General features: G+C 30.8%; 1 protein-coding gene across 1 annotated transcript in view; it reads right to left on the bottom strand.

Annotated features, from left to right (window-relative positions):
- Positions 1-17,643, bottom strand: part of LOC6050397 — a 38,666-nt gene extending 21,023 nt beyond the window's left edge. Inside the window, exon 1 of the mRNA XM_038266773.1 lies at positions 17,577-17,643. The gene's annotated coding sequence lies outside the window, so the exon portion shown is untranslated. The remainder of the gene's footprint in view (positions 1-17,576) is intronic.
- Positions 17,644-18,828: the final 1,185 nt, after the last annotated feature.

Genomic DNA, 18,828 nt, shown 5'->3' with positions numbered 1-18,828 from the left:
ATTTAATTAAATTTACACATTTTTGTATTTTTTGTATTTTTTGTCAATTTTGTCAATTTTGTCAATTTTGTCAATTTTGTCAATTTTGTCAATTTTGTCAATTTTGTCAATTTTGTCAATTTTGTCAATTTTGTCAATTTTGTCAATTTTGTCAATTTTGTCAATTTTGTCAATTTTGTCAATTTTGTCAATTTTGTCAATTTTGTCAATTTTGTCACTTTTGTCAATTTTGTCAATTTTGTCAATTTTGTCAATTTTGTCAATTTTGTCAATTTTGTCAATTTTGTCAATTTTGTCAATTTTGTCAATTTTGTCAATTTTGTCAATTTTGTCAATTTTGTCAATTTTGTCAATTTTGTCAATTTTGTCAATTTTGTCAATTTTGTCAATTTTGTCAATTTTGTCAATTTTGTCAATTTTGTCAATTTTGTCAATTTTGTCAATTTTGTCAATTTCGGCAATTTTGGCAATTTTGTCAATTTTATCATTTTTGTCATTTTTGTCATTTTTGTCATTTTTGTCATTTTTGTCATTTTTGTCATTTTTGTCATTTTTGTCATTTTTGTCATTTTTGACATTTTTGTCATTTTTGTCATTTTTGTCATTTTTGCCATTTTTGTCATTTTTGTCATTTTTGTCATTTTTGTCATTTTTGACATTTTTGTCAATTTAGGCATTTTTGACATTTTTGTCAATTTAGGCATTTTTGTCATTTTTGTCATTTTTGTCATTTTTGTCATTTTTGTCATTTTTGTCATTTTTGTCATTTTTGTCATTTTTGTCATTTTTGTCATTTTTGTCATTTTTGTCATTTTTGTCATTTTTGTAATTTTTGTAATTTTTGTCATTTTTGTCATTTTTGTCATTTTTGTCATTTTTGTCATTTTTGTCATTTTGTCATTTTTGTCATTTTTGTCATTTTTGTCATTTTTGTCATTTTTGTCATTTTTGTCATTTTTGTCATTTTTGTCATTTTTGTCATTTTTGTCATTTTTGTCATTTTTGTCATTTTTGTCATTTTTGTCATTTTTGTCATTTTTGTCATTTTTGTCATTTTTGTCATTTTTGTCATTTTTGTCATTTTGGTCATTTCGGTCATTTAGGTCATTTAGGTCATTTAGGTCATTTAGGTCATTTAGGTCATTTAGGTCATTTAGGTCATTTAGGTCATTCAGGTCATTAAGGTCATTTCGGTCATTTCGGTCATTTAGGTCATTTAGGTCATTTAGGTCATTTAGGTCATTTAGATCATTAAGGTCATTTAGGTCATTTAGGTCATTTTGATCATTTTTGTCATTTTGGTCATTTGGGTCATTTGGGTCATTTTGGTCATTTTGTTGAATTTGCTCATTTTGGTCATTTTGGTAATTTTGGTTATTTTGATCATTTTGGTCATTTTAGTCATTTCGGTCATTTTAGTCATTTTGGCCATTTTTGTCATTTTGGTCATTTTAGTCATTTTGGTCATTTTGGTCATTTTGGACAGTTTGGTCATTATGGTCATTATGGTCATTTTGGTCATTTTGGTCATTTTGGTCATTTTGGTCATTTTTGTCATTTTGGTCATTTTGGACAATTTGGTCATTTTGGCCATTTTGTTGAATTTGGTCATTTTGATCATTTAGGTTTTTTTAGGTCATTTAGGTCATTCAGGTCATTTAGGTCATTTGGGTCATTCGAGTTGTTTTTGCTATTTTTTGTTATTTTTGAAATTTATTTTTTGCAGAAACATTTCCATCTTCACACATAAATTCCTAGAATCAAGCCACTTGTGCATGCCGATGGCGTCCAACCACTTGGAGGATGATCTTCGAGCCCGAGGAATGCAAACATTTTTCTGCGAGCTTCTCGCTCGCCCGATGAGTCAGACTGCGAGGGAACGCACCGCGATATCGTCGCCGATTTGATGACGCGTGGACTGGCACACAAGATTTATGGGACTGTTGATCGGAGGAATGCATAATTAGCAGAGCCAAGTTCTCTATGGCTGCCAACTTCCGATTTTGGCAGGGTGGATTTTTTTATTTGGGTTGGATTGTTGATCGATTTGGAACTTGGACGCAAATGTTTCCCGAAAAGGACTCCCCGGGATAAACTTGAGAGATACTTCGGGGATTAATTAGACACTTTTTAAAAATAAACAACACGAAACCCTCAGATAAGACAGTAAGCAAGAGAGTAACTCTCTTATTTCTCTTTTTCTAGAAAATAAGAGCAAAGAGAGATACTCTCTTGCTCACTATCTTGCCTACTCAAAAACAAAAAGCAACGTCATCTCAAGAAGTTCAATTCAATTTCTAATTATTTCAAATTTGTTCAACTCAACCATGACCCTTCCATCCAAGTTCATTCCCTTCGAACTACTCTTCAAAATTGCACTCTCCATCTGATCAATTTTCCGTCACTTCCGAAACCACTCAACAACCTTCCACCACACATTTCAATCTTCACGAACCACGAACCATTTATTAAACGGTCAGTTCCTCTGAAATTTCTCCAGTCTTTTTTTTCCGCAACTTTGGCGCTCACCCCGAAAGCAAAAGTGGCTTGCACTCTCGTCATCAAAGTGAGCGCGTTTAATTAGTTGCACTCTCTTTAAGGGAAATGATGCATTTTTCCGACATTGCTCTGGAGAATGTCAGTCACCGCAACATCCAAAAGGGAGAGGGTGGAGGGAAATTCCAAGCTGTTTGTCTGATATTTCGCAGAAAAAGAAAAAAAAAACGTAATCGTGCCTTGCAATCTAGTTTGTGTTTTGCAGAAGAAGACACAATTATCTCCATTCATAAGTCACTTTGCAAAAAAAAGAAACACACAAGACTCCACAAGTTGGTTTAATTTTCTGTGAAAAGGACCGATTGTGGCGTAATGTTGCTGCGTGTACACGCAAGCCCTGTAATTTATGCCAACTCTATTTTTTTTTGGTCTCTCTTTCATTCAAGTTTCATTCAAACTGCGTGAACTGCGCTGGATGGGTTCAAGCTGATCAAAACATGGTCAACATTAGGGTGAAGGGACGTATTTTGTTGAAAAATTACATTCGTTTTAATTCACTCGAAAAAAAAATTACGCTATCAAACTTAATAAAAATTAACAAAAATCGGTAACCTCACCCTATTGTTACAGTGTTCAACAAACGTTAGGGCGATTAATGTCGGCAGAAGCTCACAATTGCACACTTAAACGGCAACTCTGTGAGTCACGCGCCGCAAAGTTCCAAGCGCAGAGACGTTTGAAGTTGATGCACTGACTCCGACGATGGGAGCGAAATGAGTCTTGGGTTTGGTCACCTAGCAGGGTGATAATTAAGTAATTGACAAAATTAACAAAATTAACAAAATTGAAAAAATTGACAAAATTGACAAAATTGATAAAATTGACAAAATTGACAAAATTGACAAAATTGACAAAATTAACAAAATTGACAAAATTGACAAAATTGACAAAATTGACAAAATTGACAAAATTGACAAAATTGACAAAATTGACAAAATTGACAAAATTGACCAAATTGACAAAATTGACAAAATTGACAAAATTGACAAAATTGACAAAATTGACAAAATTGACAAAAATGACCAAAATGACCAAAATGACAAAATTGACCAAATTGACAAAATTGACAAAATTGACAAAATTGACAAAATTGACAAAATTGACAAAATTGACAAAATTGACAAAATTGACAAAATTGACAAAATTGACAAAATTGACAAAATTGACAAAATTGACAAAATTGACAATATAAACAAAATTGACAAAATTGACAAAATTGCCAGAATTACCATCCCTGGTCATTTCGTTTTTTGCCATTCAAGTAATTTTGGTAATTTTGGTCATTTTGGTCATTTTGGTCATTTTGGTCATTTAGGTCATTTTGGTCATTTTGGTCATTTTGGTCATTTAGGTCATTTAGGTCATTTTGGTCATTTTGGTCATTTTGGCCATTTTGGTCATTTTGGTCATTTTGGTCATTTTGGTAATTTTGGTCATTTTGGTCATTTTGGTCTTTTTGGTCATTTTGGTCATTTTGGTCATTTTGGTCATTTTGGCCATTTTGGTCATTTTGGTCATTTTGGTCATTTTGGTCATTTTGGTCATTTAGGTCATGCAGGTCATTTAGGTCATTTAGGTCATTTTGGTCATTTTGGTCATTTTGGTCATTTTGGTTATTTTGGTCATTTTGGTCATTTTGGTCATTTTGGTCATTTAGGTCATTTTGGTCATTTTGGTCATTTTGGTCATTTAGGTCATTTAGGTCATTTTGGTCATTTTGGTCATTTTGGCCATTTTGGTCATTTTGGTCATTTTGGTCATTTTGGTAATTTTGGTCATTTTGGTCATTTTGGTCTTTTTGGTCATTTTGGTCATTTTGGTCATTTTGGTCATTTTGGCCATTTTGGTCATTTTGGTCATTTTGGTCATTTTGGTCATTTTGGTCATTTAGGTCATTCAGGTCATTTAGGTCATTTAGGTCATTTAGGTCATTTTGGTCATTTTGGTCATTTTGGTCATTTTGGTCATTTTGGTCATTTTGGTCATTTTGGTCATTTTGGTCATTTTGGTAATTTTGGTAATTTTGGTAATTTTGGTAATTTTGGTAATTATGGTCATTTTGGTCATTTTGGTAATTTTGGTCATTTTGGTCATTTTGGTCATTTGGGAAATTTTGGTCATTTTGGTCATTTTGGTCATTTTGGTCATTTTGGTCATTTTGGTCATTTTGGTCATTTTGGTCATTTTGGTCATTTTGGTCATTTTGGTCATTTTGGTCATTTAGGTCATTTGGGTCATTTGAGTAATATTGGTCATTTGGGAAATTTTGGTCATTTTGGTCATTTGAGTAATTTTGGTCATTTGGGAAATTTTGGTCATTTTTGTCATTTTGGTCATTTTTGTCATTTTGGTCATTTTGGTCATTTTGGTCATTTTGGTCATTTTGGTCATTTTGGTCATTTTGGTCATTTTGGTCATTTTGGTCATTTTGGTCTTTTTGGTCATTTTGGTCATTTTGGTCATTTTGGTAATTTTGGTCATTTTGGTCATTTTGGTCATTTGGGAAATTTTGGTCATTTTGGTCATTTTGGTCATTTTGGTCATTTTGGTCATTTTGGTCATTTTGGTCATTTTGGTCATTTTGGTCATTTTGGTCATTTTGGTCATTTAGGTCATTTGGGTCATTTGAGTAATATTGGTCATTTGGGAAATTTTGGTCATTTTGGTCATTTGAGTAATTTTGGTCATTTGGGAAATTTTGGTCATTTTTGTCATTTTGGTCATTTTTGTCATTTTGGTCTTTTTGGTCATTTTGGTCATTTTGGTCATTTTGGTCATTTTGGCCATTTTGGTCATTTTGGTCATTTTGGTCATTTTGGTCATTTTGGTCTTTTTGGTCATTTTGGTCATTTTGGTCATTTTGGCCATTTTGGTCATTTTGGTCATTTTGGTCATTTTGGTCATTTTGGTCATTTTGGCCATTTTGGCCATTTTGGCCATTTTGGTCATTTTGGTCATTTTGGTCATTTTGGTCATTTTGGTCATTTTGGTCATTTTGGTCATTTTGGCCATTTTGGTCATTTTGGTCATTTTGGTCATTTTGGTCATTTAGGTCATTTGGGTCATTTGAGTAATTTTGGTCATTTGGGAAATTTTGGTCATTTTGGTCATTTTGTCATTTGGGTCATTTGGGTCATTTGGGTCATTTGGGTCATTTGGGTCATTTGGGTCATTTGGGTCATTTTGTTCATTTTACCATTTTGGTCAATTTGTTCAATTTGGTCATTTCGGTCATTTCGGTCATTTTGGTCATTTGGGTCATTTCGGTCATTTAGGTCATTTTGGTCATTTTGGTCATTTTGAGCATTTCAAAAACCAACTTAAATAAATTCAAACAATTTATTAAAGTTTTTTTTTATTATTTGAAATCGAAAAATTATTTTTTTTTCAGATTTTCAAACTTTTATCCAATCAATATTTATCAAAAATCCCTGACTTTTCCCCCACAGAACCATACATCAACCAACTAAATAAGCAAAAAGCTCACACCAAAAAGAAAAACAAAAAAAAAATGCTTTCACTCTCTCGTGCCGCCACAACATCACGTGGAAAACAAAACACAATAACCAGCGTCATCATCGTCGTCATCGCCACGCCACGAGCCATCATTGAATGTGGAGCATAAAAGAAAAGAAGTTTTCGTTGTTTTTACTGCAGTCAACTAGTTGGACTGTCTAAGCTTTTGAAAGTGAAAACAATGGCAGAGTTTCCCATGGTTGCTGCTGCTGCTTCCACCAAAATTGAGAGTTTTTTTATTAGGTGAATATTTTAATTAAATATTTGAAGAAAAAAATATTTTTTTTTCTGAAAAATTGAAATGTAAAAAAAATTGCGTTAGTTTAATCGAAAAAAAATATTTTTTGGTTTTACTTATTTTAAAGTGACTTAACCTGCCTAAAGCTAAATTATTTTTTTTGCTTCACTTCTTTCTTTTATAACTTTTTGGGTGGGGTGGAAATTACCTCCCCCCCCTCCCACAGAAGTGGTTCATTGTGTTCGCTGTGTGTTGCTTTTTTGTTGTTGTTTTATTTTGTGAATGGAACGAGTATTTTACTTCTCACTGCACTAGCAGATTCGCAGAATGGACCAATTATCGCGCTTTATTTTGGTAATCGCCTTAATTATAGTCTCTCGTTTTGTCTTGACTGAAACGAACGGGAGGGAAAGATGGCTTAGATCAGTAGGAAAGATTAAGTATCGCATTCAAATTGAAACCATAAGTCACATAAGTTGAGCGATGAGAATTTCCCAAGAATTTTAAGGTTTATTTCCATAAAGGCAATTCATTCATAAACCTCACACTAACAGTTTTTTCTCCTCAATTTCAAAACTCATCTCCACGTTTAATTGAGAATCACGATAAGCATCTCAGACCCATTCCGACGATCCCTTTCAGCAGTAGAAAAAGAAGAAGAAGGGGGCATGACACATTAATTGGCATCAATTAAGGCCCGGTTTGGTGGCACATGCAATATGCTTCCACTTTGCAGTTTTGTTGACTGACTGCTGACCGGTCAATTCCAGCCGAGCTCAATTTAAATTGAAGCGAAGAACGCTGAATGAGTCAGGTCTAGGCGGGTTGATCAAGTGTGATGATGTTTTTTTCTAAATTCTTCGCTTTTTACTGTATTTTGAATGAAGAAGCTTTTTTAAAAACTTAGATTTTTCAACAAATTTGATTGTTTTTGTAAAATAAAAATCACAGCTCAAAACAGAATTCACAAATTAAACACAATTTTGAATTTACGTGCTTCAATGCAAAAAATCACTTAAAAATAAACAAACTTGTTTAAAAAAATCAAACAAAAAATTAATGTATTACTTGACCCGAACTGAGAATCGAATAATTCAAATATTTTTTTTCGAATGGCTTTAACACCTGAAGTATCAAGGAGTTCAAGATCGAATTTTAACATTCTGAAAGCTGTATTTTAGATGATTCTAGCTTCATTTGATCGGGAAAAGTCTCCACCAAGGTAGACCAAATTAATTATTAATTACCTCGAGAACTTTGCAAAAATAAAAATAATAATTATTAATTATTATATAATGTTATTTTTAATGAAAAATATATTATGTTATTTTTAATGAAAAAAAAAATAATGTCAATGATTCCTCAACAATCGTTCTAACGAGCGTAATCTGGCCTCGTTTTGCCTAAACCTTTAATTTTTTTTAAATGCATTTGAAATTCCAACAAACTATTTTAATGGCTATTTTAATGGCATTTAAAATAAAAAAACTATGCAAATGCCATTAAAATAGTTTGTTGGAATTTCAAATGCTTTAAAAAAAAAATAAAGGTTTAGGCAAAACGAAGCCAGATTACGCTCGTTAGAACAATTATTGAGGAATCATTGACATTTTTTTTCATTAAAAATAACAGGTTGATGCTTGAAGTTTAAATTTAATTATAATAATTAATAATGCAAATTTTGAACATTTTTCTACAATTTCATCAAAAATCTAAAAAATAAATCAATATTTATTTGAGGCTGAAAAATCAATTAATCCATCTATAAAAAAAAATAAATATATTTTTTCTAAAGTACGTTTAGTCCTGTGAAAATTAGAGTATTTAAAATAAATCTATCGAAATGTATAAAAAAATCTCCCATTATAGATAAAAAGTTGAATGACTTTCCCATGTAACTAAAGGTGAATGCGTTTATTATGGAACTACCCTGTTTGAGATTATTTTCTGATATCCTTCCAAATCAAATGCAACGAGAATCAGCAAAATCGGTTAAGAACTTGCCGAAATACAGATGTATAGAGTAGCATTTCCAACTTTTTGGGCTACCTATTGGGCTGCAAGTGTTAATTAACTATTCATATACGTTTTTTCATTACTTTTAAAAGGCTTTTCACACATTTTATTTGAACTTTTTGTTTTTGTAACAACTTAAAAAACTGAACTCCTACCTCAAAAAATCAAATAAAATGCAGAATGAAAATCGGGTTGCTTTTTACTTAATACAAAATTAAGAATTATACATTTTTTTCTAAAGTTTTACATCTCTTTTACTATTGATTCAAATCATAAAATCTAAATCATAATCATTTAAGTTTTTCAACAGTTTTTACCCTGATTTTGAGTAACTATTTTACAGGAGGTCACGAAAATTTAGGCAAAAATTGTATGGACTTTCCTTGATAAGTTATTTATTAAAGTTTTGATTGATTGAAAGATCATGACTACTACTTAAGGTTTCCCATTCTCTCAATTTTAAACAATTTTTTTTTCGATTTCATCAAAAATCTAAAAAATAAGGCAATATTTATTTGAGGCTGAAAAATCAATTAATCCATCCAAATTTTTTTGTTTCGAAACTACGTAGTCCTGTAAAAATTTGATTACACAGCGTAACAAAATATTTTTTTTATTTTTTGGCAGCACGAAAAAAAATGCTCCTCTAGAGATCGGCTTCTTGAACACAATGCAACCTGGCGCATATTTTTATTGTTATCCTAACTCGAGATATTCAATGCAGAAGTTTTGCATATGAATCACCCCCCGTCGAAAAATATTTTTTTATTTTGTTTTCTCTGTAACTTCTGATCAATTAGGTCTTTTTGGATGCTTCCGGTGTCATTCGACGGTAAATTGTTAGAAAAACTCAAGATTTGGTCCCATTGGCCGGTTCCCGTAACCAGTTCCGGTTCCCGTAAACGGTTCCCGTCAACTGGTTCCCTGATCCGGAACATTCAGTACGGGTTCCCGTTGGCCACTTGGCAACATTTCTAATTCTGATTTAAAAAATGTGATTTTTTCAAAACTAAGAAAAATCAGTAATTTAAATATATATTTTTAAATAAATAAAAATTGTGTCCAGTCAAAACAGGTTCTCGTTGGCCACTTGGCTACATCTTTAATTTTGATATAAATTTAGATTTTTGTAGAAATCTAGAAAATTTCTTAATTAAAATATGCTTTATAAAATAAACAAAAAAATGTCTAGTGACCGTGGTTCTCTGATTTGGAACAGTTGGCCACTTAGTAAAATTTTTATTTCTTATTTTAAATAAATTCAGATTTTTTTTCAGAAATTTAAAAAAATCATTAATTAAAATTCGCTTTATTAAAATAAATAAAAGATCCGGATGATTCAGAATGGGTTTCCGTTTGTCACTTGTCAACATTTCTAATTCGGATTTCAATTAAATTTTGAATTTGTACAGGAATTTTAAAATTTCATTATTCAAAATATGTTTTTCGAAAACTTGATAAACATTTCAAATGTTCACTGGTTCCCTAATCCGGAACATTTAAAACGGGTTCCTGTTGGTCACCTGGCCACATTTCTTATTCTGATTTTGAATTAATTCTTATTTTTCTAGAAATCTAGAAAATTTCTTAATTAAAATATGCTTTTTTTTAAATAAATAAACATTTTAATTGACCACTGGTTCCCTGATCCGGAACATTCAGAACAGGTTCCCGTTGGCCACTTGGCAACATTTCTAATTCTGATTAAAAAAAATATTTGGAATAGTTGACCACTTGGCAAAATTTGTATTTCTTATTTAAAATTAATTCAGATTTTTCCAGGCATAAAAAAAAATTATTAATTAAAATATGCATTATTAAAATGGAAAGAGATTCGGAACATTAAGAACGGGTTCCCAATGAACACTTGGCATTATTTCTTACTACGAATTTTAAATAATTTCATATTTTTCCAGGAATTTAAAAATTTCATTAATAAAAAAATGCTTCATAAAATACACAACAAAAAATCAAGTGTCAACTGGTTCCCTGATCCGGATCATTCAGTACGGGTTCCCGTTGGCCACTTGGTAACATTTTAAAAATTAAAATTAAAATTAAAAAAAATCGGTTATTCAAATATATATGTTTTTAAATTAATAAAAATTGTGACCAGTCAGAAAAAGTTCTCTTTGGCCACATGGCAATATCTTTAATTTTGATTTCAAATAAATTTAGATTTTTGTAGAAATCAAGAACATTTCTTAATTAAAATATGCTTTATAAAATAAACAAAAAAAAGTCTAGTGACCGCTGGTTCTCTGATTTGGATCAGTTGGCCAATTAGAAAAAAAAATATTTCTTATTTTAAATAAATTCTGATTTTTTCAGGAATTTAAAAAAATCATTAATTAAAATATGCTCTATTAAAATAAATAAAAGATCCGGAACATTCAGAATGGGTTTCCGGATGCCACTTGGCAACATTTCTTATTCGGATTTCAAATAAATTTTGAATTTGTACAGGAATTTTAAAATTTCATTAATCAAAATATGTTTTTCGAAAACTTGATAAACATTTCAAATGTTCACTGGTTCCCCGATCCGGAACATTTCGAACGGATTCCCGTAGGCCACTTGGCAATATTTCTGATTCTGATTTCAAATAAATTTTGTATTTTTACAGGAATTTTAAAATTTCATTGATCAAAATATATTTTTGGAAAACTTAATAAAAATTTCAAATGTTCACTGGTTTCCTAATCCGGAAAATTTAAAACGGGTTCCTGTTGGTCACCGGGCCACATTTCTGATTTTGAATTAATTCTGATTTTTCTAGAAATCTAGAAAATTTCTTTATTAGCAAATGCATTATAAAATAAACAAAAAAAAGTCAAGTGATTGCTGGTTCTCTGATTTGGAACAGTTGGCCAATTGCAAAATTTGTATTTCTGATTTTAAATAAATTCAGATTTTTCAGGAATTGAAAATTTCATTAATTGAAATATGCATTAATAAAATTAATAACAAAAAATCAAGTGTCCACGTCCAATGTCCAATGTTCCCGTTGACCACATTGCAACATCTTTAATTCTGATTTCAAATAAATTGTGTTTTTTCCAAAAATATAAAAAAATAAGTTTTTAAAATATATATTTTTTTTCCATTAATACAATTGTGAAATTGTACAATGTCAATTGAAATGTTTATATTTAAAAAAAAACAGCATATTTTAATTAGGAAATTTACTAGATTTCTAGAAAAATCAGAATTAATTCAAAATCAGAAAGAGAAATAAGGCCAGGTGACCAACAGGAACCCGTTTTAAATGTTCCGGATTAGGGAACCAGTGAACATTTGAAATGTTTATCAAGTTTTCGAAAAACATATTTTGCTTAATGAAATTTTAAAATTCCTGTACAAATTCAAAATTTATTTGAAATCCGAATAAGAAATGTTGCCAAGTGGCATCCGGAAACCCATTCTGAATGTTCCGGATCTTTTATTTATTTTAATAGAGCATATTTTAATTAATGATTTTTTTTAAATTCCTGAAAAAATCTGAATTTATTTAAAATAAGAAATATTTTTTTTTTTCTAATTGGCCAACTGATCCAAATCAGAGAACCAGCGGTCACTAGACTTTTTTTTGTTTATTTTATAAAGCATATTTTAATTAAGAAATGTTCTAGATTTCTACAAAAATCTAAATTTATTTGAAATCAAAATTAAAGATATTGCCATGTGGCCAAAGAGAACTTTTTCTGACTGGTCACAATTTTTATTAATTTAAAAACATATATATTTGAATAACCGATTTTTTTAATTTTAATTTTAATTTTTAAAATGTTACCAAGTGGCCAACGGGAACCCGTACTGAATGATCCGGATCAGGGAACCAGTTGACACTTGATTTTTTGTTGTGTATTTTATGAAGCATTTTTTTATTAATGAAATTTTTAAATTCCTGGAAAAATATGAAATTATTTAAAATTCGTAGTAAGAAATAATGCCAAGTGTTCATTGGGAACCCGTTCTTAATGTTCCGAATCTCTTTCCATTTTAATAATGCATATTTTAATTAATAATTTTTTTTTATGCCTGGAAAAATCTGAATTAATTTTAAATAAGAAATACAAATTTTGCCAAGTGGTCAACTGTTCCAAATATTTTTTTTAATCAGAATTAGAAATGTTGCCAAGTGGCCAACGGGAACCTGTTCTGAATGTTCCGGATCAGGGAACCAGTGGTCAATTAAAATGTTTATTTATTTAAAAAAAAAGCATATTTTAATTAAGAAATTTTCTAGATTTCTAGAAAAATAAGAATTAATTCAAAATCAGAATAAGAAATGTGGCCAGGTGACCAACAGGAACCCGTTTTAAATGTTCCGGATTAGGGAACCAGTGAACATTTGAAATGTTTATCAAGTTTTCGAAAAACATATTTTGAATAATGAAATTTTAAAATTCCTGTACAAATTCAAAATTTAATTGAAATCCGAATTAGAAATGTTGACAAGTGACAAACGGAAACCCATTCTGAATCATCCGGATCTTTTATTTATTTTAATAAAGCGAATTTTAATTAATGATTTTTTTAAATTTCTGAAAAAAAATCTGAATTTATTTAAAATAAGAAATAAAATTTTACTAAGTGGCCAACTGTTCCAAATCAGAGAACCACGGTCACTAGACATTTTTTTGTTTATTTTATAAAGCATATTTTAATTAAGAAATTTTCTAGATTTCTACAAAAATCTAAATTTATATCAAAATTAAAGATGTAGCCAAGTGGCCAACGAGAACCTGTTTTGACTGGACACAATTTTTATTTATTTAAAAAAATATATATTTAAATTACTGATTTTTCTTAGTTTTTGAAAAAATCACATTTTTTTTAAATCAGAATTAGAAATGTTGCCAAGTGGCCAACGGGAACCCGTACTGAATGTTCCGGATCAGGGAACCAGTTGACGGGAACCGTTTACGGGAACCGGAACTGGTTACGGGAACCGGCCAATGGGACCAAATCTTGAGTTTTTCTAACAATTTACCGTCGAATGACACCGGAAGCATCCAAAAAGACCTAATTGATCAGAACCAGATGACACTTGATTTTTTTTTGTATATTTTATAAAGCATTTTTTAATTAATGAAATTGTTAAATTCCTCGAAAAATCTGAATTTATTTAAAATTCGTGATAAGAAATATCGCCAGGTGGCCATCGGGAACCCGTTCTGAATGTTCCGGATTCGGAACAGTTGGCCACTTGGCAACATTTTTATTTCTAATTTTAAATAAATTCAGATTTTTCCAGGAATTTAAAAATTTCATTAATTAAAATATGCATTATTAAAATTAATAACAAAATCAAGTGTCTTCTGGTTCCCTGATCCAGAACATTCAGAACGGGTTCCCGATGGCCACTTGGCAATATTTCTTATTCCTTTTTCAAAGAAGTTTTGAATTTTTCCAGGAATTTAAAAATGTCATGAATCAAAATATGTTTTGTGAAAACTTGATAAAATCTTCAAATGTTCACTGGTTCCCTAATCCAGAATTTTTAAAACGGGTTTCTTTTGATCACCAGGCATTTCTGATTCTGATTTTGAATTAATTCTGATTTTTCTAGAAATCTAGAAAATTTATTTATTTTATTATGCTTTAAAAAATAAACAAAAAAAATCAAGTATCCACTGGTTCCCTGATTCGGAACATTCAGAAGGGGTTCCTGTTGACCACTTGCCCACATTTCTGCTTTCGAATTAATTCATTTTTTTCCAGAATCCTTGAAAATTTCTTAATGAAAAAATGCTTTTAAAATTAAAAAAAAAAGTCAAGTGTCCACTGGTTCCATGATCCGGAATATCCAGAATAGGTTACCGTTGGCCACTTGGCCACATTTCTGATTTTGATTTTGAATCAATTTAGATGTTTTTTCAGATACATTAAAAATGTCTTAATAAAAACTGCTTAATAAAATGAATAAAAATATAAAATTTCCACAGGTTTCCTGATCCGGAACATTCAGAGCAGGTTCCCGTTGGCCACTTGGCCATGTTTTGGTGGTAATATGAATTTGAAGTAGCAAAGATTGCTTCAACAACACATTTGTTTATATCTGTCTGACACATTGGAATTGTGAAAATATTGCTTATTTTTTCCAGAGTTTCCGGATCCGGATTGACCGGAACCGGTTCTCAATGGCCACGTTTTCAATTAGACGCCTTCAAACATGCTGGGACCAACATTTTTTTAGTTTGTATGGATTGTTTGATGCTATAGTGTGTTCACTTCGCATTAGGAGCAAAAAACTTCAAAATTTTGAAGTTTCTGCACAGTTTTGGTCAATATTCCGGATTTCCTCCGGAACCGGTTACGGGAACCGGCCAATGGGACCAAATCTTGAGTTTTTCTAACAATTTACCGTCGAATGACACCGGAAGCATCTAAAAAGACCTAATTGATCAGAAGTTACAGAGAAAACAAAATAAAAAAATATTTTTCGACGGGGGGTGATTCATATGCAAAACTTCTGCATTGAATATCTCGAGTTAGGATAACAATAAAAATATGCGCCAGGTTGCATTGTGTTCGGGAAGCCGATCTCTAGAGGAGCATTTTTTTTCGTGCTGCCAAAAAATAAAAAAAATATTTTGTTACGCTGTGTTATTTAAAATAAATCTATCGAAATGTATTAAAAAATCTCAATTATGTTATGTCAATTTAAAAAAAATAGTATTTTTTTTCAAAAAGACGTAGTTTTGTGAAAATGTGGACTATTTCACAAAACATATTGTAACTGTCGAAGTGTATGAAATTTATTCGATCATTTGATACCCATTTTGTAAAATACTAACATTTTGAGTATTTTTTTTTCGAAAATACGTAGTTTTATTTTTTTTTTTGAGTATTTAACAAAAAATATTATAACTATCAAAATTTATGGAATGTTCGATCGTTTAATACCCCTATTGTGAAATACTCAAATTTTGAGTATTTTTTCGAAAATACGTAATTTTGTTAAAAAAAATGTATTTCACAAAAAATACTATAACTATCGAAATTTAAATATATATTATAAAAACTATTATAAATATCGAAATTTATGGAAAATTTCAGATCATTTGATACCCATATTGAAAAATACTGATATTTTGAGTATTTTTTTTCGAAAATACGTAGTTTTGTGAAAATTTTGAGCATTTTCAAAAATGTGTAGCTACTTTCGAAATGTATGAAATAGAGTTTTTTTTAATTTTTTTGAGTATTTAACAAAAAAAAAATATAACCATCAAAATTTATGCAAAATGTTCGATCGTTTAATACCCATATTGTGAAATACTCACATTTTGATTATTTTTTCGAAAATACGTAGTTTTGTTTAAAAAAATATATTTCGGAAAAAATATTAAAACTATCGAAATTAATGGAAAATTTCTGATTATTTGATACCAATATTGGAAAATACTGATATTTTGTTTATTTTTTTTTCTAAAATACGTAGTTTTGTGAAAATTGTGAGTGTTTTCAAAAATGTGTGTAACTACTTTCTAAATTTATGAAAAATTCCCAACCAATTGATTTTCAAAAATACGTAGTTTTGATTTTTTTTGAGTATTTAACAAAAAATATGGGTAATTCTCCACCAACTCACACGAAATCGGAAAAAGTTGCCCCGACCCCTCTTCGATTTTCGTGAAACTTTGCTCTGAGGAGTGCTTTTGGTCCCTGATCACGAATCCGAGGTCCATTTTTTCGATATCTCGTGACGATGGGTCGGTACGAGCCCTTTAATTTATCTTGTTTTTTAGTAAGCCACGTTTTTCGATGATTTGTAGCTCGCAACCCTGAAGAGATAGAAATTTGGTGTCAAAGGGACTTTTGTGGAAAATTAGACGCCCAATTTGATGGCGTACTCAAAATTCCGAAAAAAAGTATTTTTCATCAAAAAAAAATAAAAAATAGTTTAAAAATCGCTGCCATTTCCCGTTACTCTACTGTCAAAAATCGTGAGACATGTCATTTTATGGGAAATTTAATGTACTTTTTGAATCTGAAATAACCCAGAAGGGTCATTTTTTCATTCAGAACAAAAATTTTCATTTTAAAATTACGTGTTTTTTCTAACTTTGCAGGGTTACATTTTAGAGTGTAACAATGTTCTACAAAATTGTAGAGCAGACAAAAACAAAAATTATATGATAAATAATCTATATATATCTATATATATGATACATAAACATAAGGGGTTTGCATGTATTCTTCACGAGTTATCAGATTTTTACAAAAAAGTTTTTTGAAAAAGTTATGATTTTGACCATTTTTGACCAGTTTTTCGAATTTTTAACCCCAAAAACTCAATCGTCTGCTTTTGAGAGTATTTTTTTCGGAAGTTCAGCTAATTTTGCATAAGAATGACCCCTTGGACGATTGTTGTGACTCGTGCATTGAGAGAATCAGAATATTTTTTCAAAAAAAATATTTTTGTCATGAGTGAGTGTATCCGTTTTTTTTTATTTTCAAAAAAAAATCCACAAACCATTTCATACCCATAAGCAAAAACCATAATCTGGAGTATTTTGTTGGGAAAAATAGCATTTTCAAAATACAGGAAAAATTCGTATTTTTATGAATAAATATGATAATTTTTTAATGTATGGATGATTTTTCATAGGATTATAGCCAATGTCTCACATATAGCCAAAATCCCATAAACTCTGTGCCTTAGTTATGCACGCCTCGGTTTTGCATCCCCCATATGCGGTGCTAAACCGAGGCATGACTGTAATCTTTAAGCTCTACCCTTTCAACATAATGGGAAATAATAATATTCTCGGATAAAACCAAAATTTTCATAATTTACTCTTTGTGGGAGCATACCTTTTTTCAGAGGATTTCGTTTAGTATAATTGTTTACATTTGATCATATCAATTAGATTTATCCAAATGATTTTAAAAACAGTGGAAAATCATGTTCCGTGATCGTGAATTATTGTTCATAAACTTTTACGATTTAAAAAAAAATACTCAAGATAAATTGATTACAAGCTGTTTGATCTCAAAATATTTAGAATTGTATCAAAACTAAATAAAAAATTAAATAAATTCATCTCAAAATTATCAATCACAAAAAAAATATATAAAATTAATTGAATTTGTTGATCTGCAACTTGAACCACTAAATTTAAAATTCTTCTAAGTTATTCCACTTTCACGACCAATTTCTTCCATCTGATTTTCACAGGTGTTCTTCCGTTCTTCACTATCAAAACCAATAGAAAAACTCCACCCAAAACAAACTGACCACTTCGCGGGACGAATCTCTTCCCAGCTACCGAACGCGACCCCGAGCCGTCATCTTCACGCGTAAATTGTCCGACGCAGACTAAGCCGTTCTCTGCGGCTGTCCGATCCAGATCCCGCGACGACGACGTCGACAAATGGATACACACACAGTGCTGGTGCAAAACACACCAACTAACAAAAACAAACTTAGAACATTCCGAGTCAAGAGTTGTTGTTGTCGAGAGTTGAGTCGAAGCCACTTGTCTGCCCGCCAGCTCAACTCATGCCGCAGCAGCAGCGCCAATCAAGAGAGAATTTAATAAAACTTTACTTTTTTCAATTTGGTTCCGCGGAAGACGACTTCATTAGGGTGCTTGACATTTTGAAAGGGTAATTTTTGAAAAACTGAATTTGGCAAATATCGTATTTAATTTTCAAATATGAAATGTTTTTTATTATTAAAATTTTTTAAACCTAAAAAATTAGTCTTTTAAAAAGTTTTTCCCAAACTGGACCACACACACATCACTTTGCAGATCAGACTTGTTGCATTAAGCTGAACCCCGCACAGACTTCGTTACGGCGGAAGAAAGAGAGGAAGGTTCACCGAGGGGTCACGCTGCTACTGAGAAGAAGCTGAGTAATTGGGGGGAAAGACTGAGCGCGCGATGTTCGCGACTAATTCCTCTCTACAAGCCATTAGGGGCGTCGATGGGCGGTGGTTTTTTTGGTTGGCAAATTTAGTTGGGTAGGGATGTCAAACTTAACGTGGAAGGCAGGATATTCTTTGTTTTACAGTTTTGTAAATGTTAAAAAATCACAATATTTAAGAATATTTTATGATCAGTTTTTTTTTGGGTTCAATACATAGTTGAAAGAACATAACTTGAGCGATTTTTTAACCTCTGGGTGTTCAAACATGTTGCTTAACCCATTTAAATCTATAAATCACAAAAATGTGCCCTAAATAAATATCAACAAAAATTTCACGGTTTTGAGCAATTAAAAACAAAAGAATATCAGCAAAAACCAAACCAAAATTTAGCATTCCATTTTAGTAAATTTTGAACCATACTAAGAAACATTCCTCGGAGGGGCCATCCATAAACCACGTGTACATGTTTTTTTTGTAAAACCCCTTATTGCGAAAAAAAATGTATGGCTGGTACAAATTTCATTAATATTTTTGTCATCCCCCCTTCAAAGTCAGCACAAAAAATCAGGGGCCAAAAAATTAGGTTTTCAAAAAAGTTGAATTTTTAAATTTTAAA

The sequence above is a fragment of the Culex quinquefasciatus genome, chromosome 1, assembly GCF_015732765.1.
Source record: "Culex quinquefasciatus strain JHB chromosome 1, VPISU_Cqui_1.0_pri_paternal, whole genome shotgun sequence".
Lineage (NCBI taxonomy): Eukaryota > Metazoa > Arthropoda > Insecta > Diptera > Culicidae > Culex > Culex quinquefasciatus.
The sequence above is the reverse complement of the archived record's forward strand: the minus strand, read 5'-3'. Positions and strand labels throughout refer to the sequence as shown.